The sequence below is a fragment of the Hyaena hyaena genome, unplaced genomic scaffold (genome assembly GCF_003009895.1).
Source record: "Hyaena hyaena isolate Hyena2069 unplaced genomic scaffold, ASM300989v1 scaffold_325, whole genome shotgun sequence".
Lineage (NCBI taxonomy): Eukaryota > Metazoa > Chordata > Mammalia > Carnivora > Hyaenidae > Hyaena > Hyaena hyaena.
This window is the reverse complement of record NW_024080957.1, coordinates 1791692-1797864: the sequence shown is the minus strand read 5'-3', so window position 1 is coordinate 1797864 and position 6173 is coordinate 1791692. Positions and strand designations below refer to the sequence as shown.

Genomic DNA, 6173 nt, shown 5'->3' with positions numbered 1-6173 from the left:
TCCATTTGTTTTAGTTTAATAAACATTTATTCCTTTAGTTGAACCACCTCTACACATAAAATATGTATGGTTTAGGATCTTTTTTCGAGTGGAAAGAAACTTAGATCTCAAGAGGTTTTAAGCGTTTTATGGAAATCATCTCAGCCTAAATCCCTTGAAAAAAATATAAAAATGGTTCAAGGAAAATCAGCAATTAGATTTTCAAATCAAACTAGATTAAAGCAGCCAACTTGGAACTGGGACAATTCCTCTTCTGTATTTCCTACACACTCCAGTTCACCCTAGGAAACAGAAACCTCATCTACTGGAAGACAATGGAAACAGAATGTGGTAGAGAGCTTAACAAGCTGGGCACAAATGATGGCCTGGCAAGTTTATGGAATGGCAATGATTTTGAGAGGTTAGGGCAAAGATGAGAAGTGACTGTGAACAACACAGAAGGATTAGATTGTAGTATAAACTTGTACTGACCCCAACTACATGACTATTCTCTGTAGCCTGTGGGAATGGGTAAGGTGGGTTGACCCAAGAGGACATAGGACTTGGGAAGTTCAACAAGGTACTTTGCTAGTGGGTTCAAAATGGTCACTAACACCATTTAACACCCTTTTAAGATTCTGATCAAAGCCAACTTTAATTTTTACCCTCACACTTAAAAGGTTATCAAATAGCCACCAACTTCCCAGTCTTAGCATTAGACGGGTTACTAGCTTAGAGATCTTAAGGTAAAGTCTTCTCAATTACCTAATGTTCAATTTCTATCAGTTTTAATAAAGACTGGTGTAAATACTGTTACCGCTTTGTAGAAAATTCCATATTCTACAGATCCCATGGAGTCGTGGAACAGAACCAGGAACCTCCACCTTTTACGTGATACTTTATGGCACTGTGTAGATCAAGGCAATTTTGCTTTGGTTAAGGAGGATTTATTTTCATTTGTAAGAGAATCCTCTTGCAACACGTTTTATTCAATTCACCTAAAATGGTGGCATTTTAAACTATTCTTTCAGAAGCAGCAGTTATATGAATCGAATACTGGATTCAACCTAAACATGTGGTTCCTAGTTAACATTTTTCTGCATATGATCAGGATAAAAGATTAAGATAGTCTTCACATTTCCAAGCAAAATCCAATTTAAAAAGCCTGTTCTTACCAACCACCTACCAACAGCCATTTAAGAGTAAACCAACAGAGCATAACATCACCCCAATGAAGCTGTAGGTTTCATTATATGCACCAACAAATCTACATGGCTAGCCTCTGCATTCCACTTTTTTAAAAATATATTTTTATTTATTTCTAGGAGAGAGAGAGAGAGAGAGACAGCGTGAGCAGGGGAGGGTCAGAGAGAGAGAGTGAGACACAGACTCTGAAATAGGCTCCAGGCTCTGAGCTGGCAGTCAGCACAGAGCCCGACGCGGGGCTCAGACCCATGAACCGCGAGATCATGACCTAAGCAAAAGTCGGACGCTTAACCGACTAAGCCACCCAGGCGCCCCTCTGCATTCCACTTTTACAGAATTTATTTTACACCTATTATACCAAACAGCATTTTAAACACTGACATATAAACCCCCTAATAAGATAAAGCAAAGACACAAGTGTTTATCTTATTAGAAACAAGATACACCATCACTTATAGTCTTCAAACATTATTGCACTTTAACTTTCATAATTTGACAATACATTCATGGAACAATCTCCAGGCAACTGATTTTAACAGACAAATTAAAGAATACTTTTAAGCAGACATGATTGTCCTAAATTGTTTATTAGGTAAGAATTTTACAAACATGATTTGTATTAATGGTAACAGTGGAGCTGGAGAATATTGCGTCTTCTCCAAGCCGCACGGTGAGAACCACCAATAGTGTGGTGGAACTTGAGACCCTATCCAAGGCCCCGCTCTTGCGGCCAGCAGATGTCGGCCTTCGCATCTCCCTGTGCTTGGGGACTGGTTTGGTGATCTACTGGGTGTCAGGATTTCTTCTGAGAGCTTTATCAAATGGATCAATAAGGATAACCTCAAAGAATTTGTATGTGGAATCTGCGCCAACCCAGTAAGAATTCAAGACTCTCAGAGCCCCGCAGTGGCAACCAGCTCGCTCCTCTGCAACAGACTGAAGGCTCCGTGCAAACTTTAGCTGGTTGACACCATGATGGACAGGCTTGCCATAGGTAGCACCCTTAGGAACCGGGCATTTGTAGCCTCCGCGTCACACACAAATCCGATATATGATATAATCTTGCTTGGCCTTGTACCCCAGCCTGCACGCTTTATCGGGGCGGGTTGGGCAGGGGGGCCCTGTGGAACGTAGAGAGCTGGCCATACTGCCAACAGCGCACCCTGAGAAGAAAGCGCATTACATCCGACTGCTTCCTCCTCCATAGCGCCTGGATGTACTTGTAAGCACCCATCTTGGGCTACCTTCGTGCTGATGGCTGCCGCCAGATGGAAAGCTCCTTTAACAAACTCTTATAAGATGATCCATTCATTTTTTTTCAAATCTGTGCATATACTGAATTGAGTTAATGAATTTTGTAGTGTTAAACCTTTCTTGTCTCAGGGCGCCTGGGTGGCTCAGTTATTTGGACGTCAGACTGAGGCTCAGGTCACAAGCTAGTAGTTTGTGAATTCGAGCCCCGCGTCAGGCTCTGTACTGACAGCTCAGAGCCTGGGGCCTGCTTTAGATTCTATGTCTCCCTCTCTCTCTGCCCCTCCCCAACTTGTGCTCTGTCTCTCTGTCTCTCAAAAATAAATAAATGTAAACAAAGCTTTTTAAAAATAAAATAAACCATTCATGTCTTTCATCTATGTTTATTAACTGTTCATCCACAAAATACTATCTTTGCTACTTAACTGAACAAAGTCAGCCTAATTGCCATTCCTTCTCTCTGGCTGCTTTTAAATCTCCTCTTTGTCTTTGGTGTTCTTGTATTTTCATTATGATTTGTCCAAATGTGGTTTTCTTTTATTGATCGCGTTTGGGAAATATGTTTCCTGAATTTGAGGATGTATGATTTTCATAAATTTTAGGAAATTTTTCAGCCATTATTTCCTTTAAACTTGTTTCTTTCCTAACTATTCACTATCTTTTGGAACTCCAGTTAAAACATATTCAACATCAACCTATCCTCTGTGTCTCTAAACCTCTCTTTTATTTCTTTTTCTTCTTCTGTCTTCTGTGTAATTTATTTACATTTTTCTGCTTGTGAATAATCTTTTCAGATGTAACTAACTTGCTACTTTTACATATTCAAGGTATTTTAATATCAATTTTTTATTTTATTTGTTTCATTTTAAAATTTGCTTGTTTCTGATAGTATATTATTTTTCTGAATTTTTAGATTCAATCAATTAAAAGATTCAGTCATACTTATGTTATATTAGAGGTCGCATAATTCCAGTATCTGAAGTCATTGGGAATATATTTGTGTTAGCTGATGGCTTTTATCTATAATGGCATGTTTCCTCATATGTTTTAGTCACATAGTTTTGACTTGGGGTCACATACCTTGTGTGTTTTATCAGTTTATACCTTGATGATATACCCGTGGCATGCTACCAACTAAAGACAACTTTAATTTCTCAGGCATTTTCTGAAAAATATTAGTAACATTAATTTGAATCCCAAGCCCTATGAAGATAGTCTTATGGTAGAGAATTTTCAGAGTAGATGCTTCCCTTTTGTTTACCCAAAGCCTTGGCCATTTTTAGCCAGATTAGGTGAGACTTTATGGTAGTAATGAAAATCCATGAACCTATCACATTGAATGTTTACTTATTGCTCATGCCAAGTTTAACATGGCCTGGGATGAGGACTCTTCTTTACCTGACTTGGGGATCCAGGGTCCTTGTATCTTATGCCACCATCATCTCGGTAGATGGCTTGTAAAGGCATATGTTAACAGAAGATATTTGGGCTATCATATTGCTAATATAGAAATCACGCAGAGTTCTTCAACTAGCATAATTTTTTTATTTGTGATCGGCTAATGGAATTTGAAAATAAAAAACTAAGCTTTCTATGTCCCCAGGGAACAAGAATATTTATTATAAACTATAAAAAATACATAAATATGTATACATATGGGGGTTTAAGCATATATTTTTGTGTATACTGTATACACACACAAGCATACACACATGCACACACAAAATATATATTAATATACAAAAGACCCAACATTCCCTGACATCAACATTCCCTGACATTTCAGGGAGCATAAAAACTCTCTAAAACTGGTATAGAACTAGAATACTTCATGTCTTTCACTGATTATTGATTTTCAAATAACATTTTAATAAAGGCACCAGACTGAAGTTTCGTTTGGTCATAAAGTTTGTTCCTTGCATAGGTAGCCAAATTAAGTCAAAATATAATTTTTTGGTCAAAATACTTTAATGTATGTCCTATAATCCTATCTCTGTTCTTTTGTCTCTATATCCAATCCATTTATTGTTGAACCCTGCTGCTTTTCTCTCATAATAACTATCAGCACTAACTCAATATTTCCTATTCCTGCTGTCATCTTAACTGAGACTGTGCTCCTCTCTGGCTACGTAATGACCATCTAGTCCAGCAATCCATAGCTTTCCAATTTTTCTTTTCATTGACCCCAAACAGTCCTCTCAGTTTATTGTTTTGATCTTCACAGTTCCCATGTTTAAATTCAAGGCACCATAAACAATGTCATTTTCCTAGTCTAGATTTTGTTTGTCATTTAAGATAAAATAAATGTCTTCTGAATATGACTGAAATAGGAATTAAGTCCAGTTATTTTCAGTTTTAAATTATCAGCTAAAGTAAATATATTCCTCTCTCTTGCAATTAAAAAAATTCTCATGGGAAAAGGATCCTAAACCCCTTTAATAGAAGCTTGACTTCAATGGGGTTATGTTAAATGATCTGTGAAATCCCTATGCGCTCTCAATAAGTGAATTATTTCATTAGGCTAAAAATAGGCCCAGTGTGGTTTAACATAATGGGAGTCAAGGGAACAGTTCTAACTTTTTGGAAAATTGGTATTCTTAATTTCATAGACGTTTTACAAAAATTGGTTTTTCAATAAATAATTAAAAAGGAGAATACATGATTTGCCAAGGTAGATATAGCATTGGGTAGATGTTAAAGCCAATAAAAATATTAGTAGGCTAAATTCAAGAGGACTTCTTTTTCATTGCAATGGTCTTCAAAAGATGAATTAACATGCTTTGCCATTATCACTACCATCCACTTACTCTTTATCTTTTGGACGTTTTGTTTCTCTCTCCAGTTACTCTAATGAAATTCCTCTGTTGTTAACAGTGAACTAAACGTCACATTTCATTTTTTCCCTTCAGTCCATATCTATCTTGACTTCTCTGAAACATGGCACTTTTGACTATGCTACATTTTGCTCCACTTATTCCAGCTCTCTACATTCACCTTTCTGAATCACACACACACACACACACACACGAGAAAAGGGGAATACATATTAGACCTCCTTACTCTTCACATCCTTTAAATGAACATTAATTATGACTTAGTTCTTACCCCACTGATCTCTTTAGTCTTCTTAAAAGGGCTCCTTTATCCTCATAGCTTCAAGTAACCTCTCTCCCTCTGCCCTTAATTTCAGGGTATCTTGGGCTGTGTTAGAATTAGTTGACTGAACACCGCCTCCAGCTCTGCAAATTCTTGGATCTGTAGATTTTTTAATCTTCCATTATTGGAAAACCAAAGAAAATCACTAGGTGGAAAATTAATTTTCTGGAATATAGCAGCAGTGACTCTTAAGGATGAATGAAATGAAGCTATAGGCTTCACACAGCCTCACTTCAGAGCTCTTAAGCCTCTGTAGGTTCTTAAACTCTCCACGATGGTCAATGAGGAAAAGTGATTTGTATGAGAATCTGGAGACCCCACTGGACTGAATCTAGATGTACTAAAAGAAAGTGATTTAAACTGCTCTATATCTTTCTTTCTTTCTATTTTTATTCTCTCATGAATCTTTTCTTTACCTCCTAATATTGGGTCTCTTCAAATCTGAGCTGTGAATAGCTTTGCTTGGACTCACTGACACAGCAGAATTTTGGGAAACCACAGGGTTTGTTTTCAAGCTTCTGACTCTACTCCGAGAAGAATATCATGTAATGGCTTTATCTCCCTTCTTTTAATATGTCCCT

At 37.3% G+C, this 6173-nt stretch overlaps 1 pseudogene; it reads right to left on the bottom strand.

Moving 5' to 3' along the window:
- Positions 1-1753: 1753 nt before the first annotated feature.
- Positions 1754-2430, bottom strand: LOC120242971 (annotated as a pseudogene).
- Between the last annotated feature and the right edge of the window lie 3743 nt (positions 2431-6173).